Source organism: Mauremys mutica, chromosome 4 (assembly GCF_020497125.1).
Source record: "Mauremys mutica isolate MM-2020 ecotype Southern chromosome 4, ASM2049712v1, whole genome shotgun sequence".
Lineage (NCBI taxonomy): Eukaryota > Metazoa > Chordata > Testudines > Geoemydidae > Mauremys > Mauremys mutica.
The window spans coordinates 34,150,635-34,158,494 of NC_059075.1; positions in this window are offsets into that span (position 1 = coordinate 34,150,635).

The following is a 7,860-nucleotide window of genomic DNA, read 5'->3' on the forward strand; positions in this document are numbered from 1 at the left end:
AGCAGGTAAGAGAAGGGTGTGTTTTACATAAAATAGGGTCATGAGTTTGCTAGTTCTCATAGTGTCTGCATCTGGGTGATTTTTTTTTTTTTTTTTTTTTTGGAGAGGGAGATTTCTTTGTGTTTCAAATGTTATTTTAACATCTTTGGGACCAGGGCGAGGAGCGAAGTCAGAGAGAGACAAAAGGGGTAGGGTTTGATTGCAGAGGAAGCAGTTACATGGTCTAACCTGTTTAAGGCACTTCCATATTCAAAGAGGTGGATCTAGACTTGGGGAGTGGCGTTGCGGAAGAAAGCATGTAAGCGGTATAGGGCGACGATGTAAAGAGACCCTGAAGAGAAGTGGAATTGGCAGAGTGCAGCATGGGTGGGAGGCAGGAGCTGAGAGCTGGGAGCAAAGATTCTTGAAGGCGAGGATAGGTTTGAAGAGGATGCATGGCCAGCAATAGGGCTCAAAGGACAGTCAGAATTACTTAGTCATAGAGGTCGGAGAGGCAGATGAGCTTCCTCTTCAAGTCCTGGGAAAGCAACTGACTAATTCGTGTCAGGCTTCCAAAAGATTGATGTGCCCTAGGTTACTGGCCAGCTCTTCACTTCTATAGTCATTATGGGTTAGCTTCCTTCTTTGCAGAGAGGAAATCCTTCACTGTTCCTGACATAGCACCTGAATCGGGGCAGTTGGGAGGGGAGCTGGGAACTGGCTAAGCCAGCTCAATTCTGTTGGGATTGTCCCTCATGCCAGGGGAATCCCCAGCTCGAGGGAGACAGCCAGTCTCTGGTCCCTATGCATAGCTGACCAGCGCAAAGGGAGACTAGCAGCGCAGGACAGTGCGGGAAACAGGATGTTAGTCAAACTGAAACACACAGTGGAATTTAGAACAATTATCTAAAAATCTGACCTGAAAGGTCATCATTTTGCATTGTCCCCCAGAAGGATGATGTGTGAAACAGTTTTGATTTTTGTTGCGATTACAGCAATATGCATACACCGAATTGGTGCTCGCCCATTGGGCACCCTAAGCAGGAATATTTTCAGCCCCTCCCCCATGCAGTACTAAAACAGGCAAGTTTTTTATAATAAAGTGAATGGGGGCCCCCTTTAGCTGCTCAGGGCCCTAAGCAATTGCTTAGTCTGCTTATCCCTAGCAACGCCTCTGTGTGTAGAATCTGACACACTTGAAGGGAGTCATTCTTTTTCATAGGAGTATGGAGTGTCCTGTAAGCCTGATTTTCTGGAAAGGAAACTCATCCTTTTTAGGGGATCTGAAGGCTTTGGTGATACTTGACTAAGTGGCTCTCATGGTTGGCTGTTCATGCGAGCTTTTGCATAGAAGAAGGTGTTGGGGGAAGGTGAGGAGGGTAACCTCTTCCAAGTGTGTCAAATCCCTCTGATGATGGTGATTTATATGCATTGCCATGGAGCCTAGGGGGTTGATCTGCTTTGAAGAACTACAGACATTTGGTTTATAACTTAATATTGCTCATTTATGTTTTGATGTATTTCCTTGTTGAAATCCCATTGATTTTTATTGGCCTGCTTTTATAGTTCCTTGGGTATCCTGTACACTTTGGTCATGACCCTTTCCCCTATTGTTTCCCTTTGATTGATGTACGTGCTCTTCTGCCAATGTTTCAAATCTTCATATTGCATTCCTGGGACTAACTGGATTCTACTGCATAAGGGCCAGAAACCAAACTTTCCATTGAGCAGTGAGGTACTGAAATATGAGCATTAAACCTATGAGCTTTTTCCTTACAGTAATCTGAAGGCCAATTGCTTACCAAAAAAGCTTAGATAAGCGAAGAATACACAGTATGGTGGAAGAGAGATCCCAAGGCAGCACAGGGCTTGTGGAGGACAGCAGTTATTTACAAGCATCTTTGGAGCCAGGTGAGTTATATAGGTCTGCCTCACTAAGCAAGATAACACCAGGGTACTGCGCCTGATTACTGCACTGTTTGTGGAGTCAGCACAAGAAGGCAGCTTGGCAGCGTGTTTGTGATGGTTTGAGATGCTCTGTGTGGGATTAGTTAGTAAGAGAATTTACTTAAGAAAGAACTTTAGTTCCTGAGCGATAAGAGAGCCAGGGTGAACTGCTGATCTAAATTAGTGGTTAGCAGCAGCTGGTATAGGTAACAGTGCTTGTAATTCTGGCTTCAGTTCTGTAAAGCTGAGCCCCCTTGTCTGGCCCCAGTGCACCACTGCTGGCTAGCACTTGGGCTGCTCCCTCGTATGATATATAATATAAAGCTAATAGTAAGGAGTTCTAGTAACAGAGCCTCACTATAATCCTGATGCCTAAGAGAGCCATACATTACACACAACAGAGAGCACCCTTAGGGTATGGAAAATGCTGTATCAGACATGACTTGAACCATGCTTTAAAACTAGATCGTGAGATGCAGTGCTTGGGAATACAGTGTCATGGGCAATCTTGAATTAGCAACGAGATGTACTAGATGAACTTGTTGATTTCCAGAGGTAGCAAGAACCTGTTGCTCCCACTGACTTCAGGAAGCCCTGAACCTGCTTGGGAGGGCTGCTTCAGCACTTCTGGAAATCAGACACTGGGTATCTTCATACGTGCAAGTTTTCTGTTCACATTCCATTAGTGTTCTCTACCTGTGTGATATGCTTTGGTGAAGGCAGTACCGTTACTTGTATTTCTCACTGAGTTCAGTTTAAGGTGGTAGAACATCTGAAGAGCCAGACAATCGAATTGTGCCATCTTAACATGCCATTCATTGTTAGGTCTCCATTTTACGTGCAGGGCCTACTGATGGTGGTACCGAGCGACAGGCCTGATACAGCAATTGGTGGGCTTACGTGGGGCAAACTATTGCCCTGTTGTTATGGGCAGTAAGACAACTGTGACTTGCTGGGGGAGGCAGGGTTGTTAGTGAACAGGACACCAGACCTGAAGTTAGGAGATGTGCAGTCTTCTGCCACTGCCACTGTCTCAGGTTCTCCATCTATAAAATGGGGTTAATGACACTACCCCACCTTTGCAAAATGCTTTGAAATCTATAGATGAAAAGTGCTGTGAGGCTGCTGGGTACTAGTACAAGTTAAGGTTAGGGACTGTAAAGAAAATGCCACAGCCCTTATGTGCTCAACAAGGGCTCAAGCACAGCTCTTGGTGCTGGAAGTCTGTTGCTGCTAAGAGACAGAGTTGTGGTCAAGACATCAGAGAAATCCAGCTGTTTTGCAAAGAGCCATAGGAGCATTTCACTTTCATCTGGACAACACCCCAGAATGGGTTGAAAGGGAGCCCCCTTTTCACATTGTATCTGATGGGCACCCCACCCCACCCCTAGAGTTAGAGCAGAGCTGGCCAGACAATGGAATTTCCTGCCAGTGGAAAATTTCAATTTTGAGGGAAATTTTTCATCTCAAATTGGGACAAAGTACAAAGATGATGATAAAAACAGAGGAAAAATACCATTGTGGGGGAACCGAAATGGAGATAGTCAGTTTGCTCCTGGAGGCCAGACTCCCTAGGCAGCCAGCTCCCTGAGGGACGGGGGATGAGGGGTGGGGGGAAGGGGTGTCAGGCAGAATGGGGAACAACTGCCCAGGGAATTGGGAACCAGATCAGCTCTTTGAGCAGCTACGTCTGTGTTGCCGAAGTCCCCAGTTATAGCATCTGCTGGATTCAACTCCAGTGCCCAGGAGGTATCAATGGCAAATGGTGGGTGATGAAGCGTGTAGGGCTTGAATGGGTGAATGGCACAGAAATGAGTCAGAGGAGACAGAGGTTTGAGGTAATCTGGAATCAGGGTTTTGCTTTAACTCATTAGGAAAAGATGGTCCAGTGCAAAGTTTGGATCCCAGAATTTGGTCCAGACTTGTCTCCAGAAAGGAATGGACCAGAATTAGACTCATCTTGTGAAGCTAATTTATTTTTTAAAAATAATACTCCCAGAAAACAGCTTACCCCTCTTGTTACCTAACTCATGTTGCTCAGACTGTCTATGTTCATAACTGGATCTAGTACTGCCTTTCTTTATAATCTAAGAGTGAAATCCTGGCCACACTGTGACTTCACTGGGAATTTTGCCATTGACTTCACTGGAGCTAGGATGTCACCTGAGGTATTTATCTTTTACTCAACACCATAGTATGTGAAATTACACCAGTCCTTGTGAACGACCTAGAAGCCGGCTTCCGTGTTCTCTTCTCCCCCTCTATCCAGTCACAGCGAAAATTATAGGAAGCTTCATTCACTCTTCTTTTCCTTCTCTCCTCCATTGTCAGAGTAGGCAGAGATAATGCTCATTAGTGTAACAGGGACGCTATGGCAGAGTGGTGGGTCTTGCCTGTTGCACTGTGGTCATTTTTGGCTCTCATGGGAGGAAGTTCTGAACTCATTTACTCCTTTGTTAATAACAGGCATTTGTTAAACACCATATTTTGTCCCAGAGCAAATTAACTAAATAAAACACCATGGTGTATTCAAACATGGCCTTTGAGATACTTTATTAAAAACAATAAATCAAGTGCTATGAAGGCCATTATTGAACTGGCTTTTATTGAGTTCTTCCGTTGTCTTTACCATCCTCCTTTAACCCTTCCCCTGACTCCTTTTGCATTTATGATTTTGAAACACACTATATCACACAGACCCGCATGGCACTTTAATCTAACGCCACATTTTCGGGGGTTGTTTGTATCACTGAGAACCATATGATCATTTTATGACACTTTTTTTTGTAAGAGAATTGTGCTCATTGCCTTTATTACTCTGCCTCCCTTTCTCTCAAAATCTGGTTATAATTATAAATAGCTTTTGTTAAAAGCGCTAGTGGGAAGACTGAATACCGGTCACACTTGTTTCTCTTAAAATGCCACAATCTACCTATTGAAAAATATTAGATGAAAAGACACGTAGCCATGTTGAAAACAAAACCAAACAACATTTTCTTATTCCTAAATCTGCCTTACAGTGATGCTGATATAGTTAAATGGACAAGGGAAAACCCCAAATATATTGAAAGCAAAAAAGCCTCTCTCACCTTCACACACCCAGCCCTAAATTCCATAGAAACTTTGCAAACTCTGGAAACCAAACACAATTTTTAGCTCATACTGATAGATGAGGTTTAACTGATGGGCTGTCTACATTATAAATTGATTTAGATCTCTGGATGGGAGACCGGTGCCTGTATATCACCAGCATTAAAATCTTGTCAATATCCATCCCTATCTTCTCACTTTCAGTTTCTTATACTCTTTGGATCTTGGATTATAGGTATAAGAAGTCTTTTCTTTCCTAACTATGCCAGTCAGACACTGTTTAAAATTCCAGAGGCCTATCTTTCATATACCATGAGCCTCTGGGAAGTCAATAAATGTCAAAGAAATGTCAGATTATTTATGTATTTATTAGGTCTACGGTGCATTTCTGAGGAGGCCGTGTGGCATTTGGTCATCACATTCTTCGAAGACATAACACAGAGTAACAGCGCTGTAAATACATCAAATGAATTTCAACATTAGCCACAGTACAATAAATCTGGATTGCACTTAAGACAGAGTGTTGAAGAAGTCACTTCCCTCTCAGGCGTTTTCCTTTGCCAAACAGTTCTCTCAGCTCTGTACTTCTTTAAAATGTATATAAGCACCTGTTTAGAGCAAGCAGAAGCCAGACTGGTTTTGGATTTAGCCTGTTCATTTCATGGGATCATTTTTATCTGAATTGCTTCCAACTCTTCCAAACTTGTTTGTACCATATGTGAAGTAAGGACCATCATAAAGAAGACTTAGTGCTTAGATGTCAATAGAATAATGAAGCCCTTTCCAGGGCCTCCAGATAAATGATTTATGGCTATAGCACTAGCAACAGCTTCATTCCAGGATTGCCTAGGCTGTTTGTGAAGGATTTCTCCCCTCACCTTCCATAGTGGTTGCCAAGTAGAGCAAGATCAGCACAGATTTTGCTCAGCCATGGGCAGTGTTGGCTACATTTAAGGCTACATTTAATATGTGTGAAATGGAGCTGATTGGAGACCCCTTCATCTTTAAGAGGGATGTTGCACCTATGGAGCCAAAAGACATAAGCTTGCAATGCTTCATCATGATCTCAGTGGAAGTCGCATGGAATCTGCAGTCATTGGTAAAGAGAGAACGATGCACATGGGCCATGTTTTAGATTTCTGCTAGCTGAATGTGGCTCACAGAGTGCCCTTGAGTTGTCCATGAAATAGACAGTATAATGCCTTTCCTGTGTCAGTGGTGTATGATATGAAATCTTCATAAAAATAATTTCTATTTACATAGTTCCTTTCATCCTGGAGTACCTCCACATGCTGAACAAACTGCTAGGTGAAGAACCAAGCTGCGTTGAGCTCTCAGAACAAAATGGCACATAGAGAGACTACTCCGAAATTTAAAGATGTGGTGCACAGGAAACAAAATGCTCACAGTAGCCTAACTACCGTACATCCATCCTATAAACTCTGTGGACAAGAGAGAGAGAGACAATTGACAGACAACATAAGTATTGGTAGGAGGAATTCTGGCCAAGGATACCTTTGATTATACTGACAAGGAGTCCTGTGGCACCTTATAGACTAACAGACGTATTGGAGCATGAGCTTTCATGGGTGAATACCTGCTTCATCAGATGCATGTAATGGAAATTTCCAGAGGCAGGTATAAATATGCAGGCAAGAATCAGTCTAGAGATAAACAAGGTTAGTTCAATCAGGGAGGATGAGGCCCTCTTCTAGCAGTTGAGGTGTGAACACCAAGAGAGGAGAAACTGCTTTTGTAGTTGGCTAGCCATTTACAGTCTTTATTTAATCCTGAGCTGATGGTGTCAAATTTGCAAATCAACTGAAGTTCAGCAGTTTCTCTTTGGAGTCTGGTCCTGAAGTTTTTTTGCTGCAGGATGGCAACCTTTAAATCTGCTATTGTGTGTCTAGGGAGGTTGAAGTGTTCTCCTACAGGTTTTTGTATATTGCCATTCCTAATATCTGACTTGTGTCCATTTATCCTTTTACATAAGGACTGTCTAGTCTGGCTGATGTACATAGCAGAAGGGCATTGCTGGCACATGATGGCATATATTACATTGGTGGACGTGCAGGTGAATGAACCGGTGATGTTGTGGCTGATCTGATCAGGTCCTGTGATGGTGTCGCTGGTGTAAATATGTGGGCAGAGTTGGCGTTGAGTTTTGTTGCATGGATTGGTTCCTGAGTTAGAGTTACTATGGTGCAGTGTGTGGTTGCTGGTGAGAATATGCTTAAGGTGGGCAGGTTGTCTGTGGGTGAGGATTTTTAATTAAAAGGAACCATGTGATCTTTAATATCTATGCAGAGTGACCTTGCTTTTTAATTCTCATCTGAAAGATCTACATTCAGTATTCTCCCTGGAACTCAATGCATCTACTGTAGAGGGATGAAAGGTTGGGTTGATGTCTGGATTCATGCCGGTGGATCATTGGAGCTGGATATTTCCAGTGTGCTGTGCTTAGACTTCTAAGCCAACTGCTCTGGAATGTAGCATCTGCTGCAACATGATGGTTAAAATGGGGCAAATTAATAATATTTAATGAATTTCAGTTTGTGAGTAATCTGCCAATAGATTCAGTTTTTTTATGAATTTGTCCATTTGATCACTTTACGTGAACATCGTTCAGACTATGGGTTGCTTGCAAATGATTCTCTGACTCTTTTTGTCTGTTTTGTTTGTAATGTGTATTGGCCACCAATTTACATGATATTGCTTCTGCTCCTTGATTAGATGACCAAAACATTTATAGCCTGGAGGAAGGAAATGAAAGAAATTGCAAGATGGTCACAAACATTTCTGGGCACGTATCTTGTGCAAACATTCTCATGCTTTCCACGAATC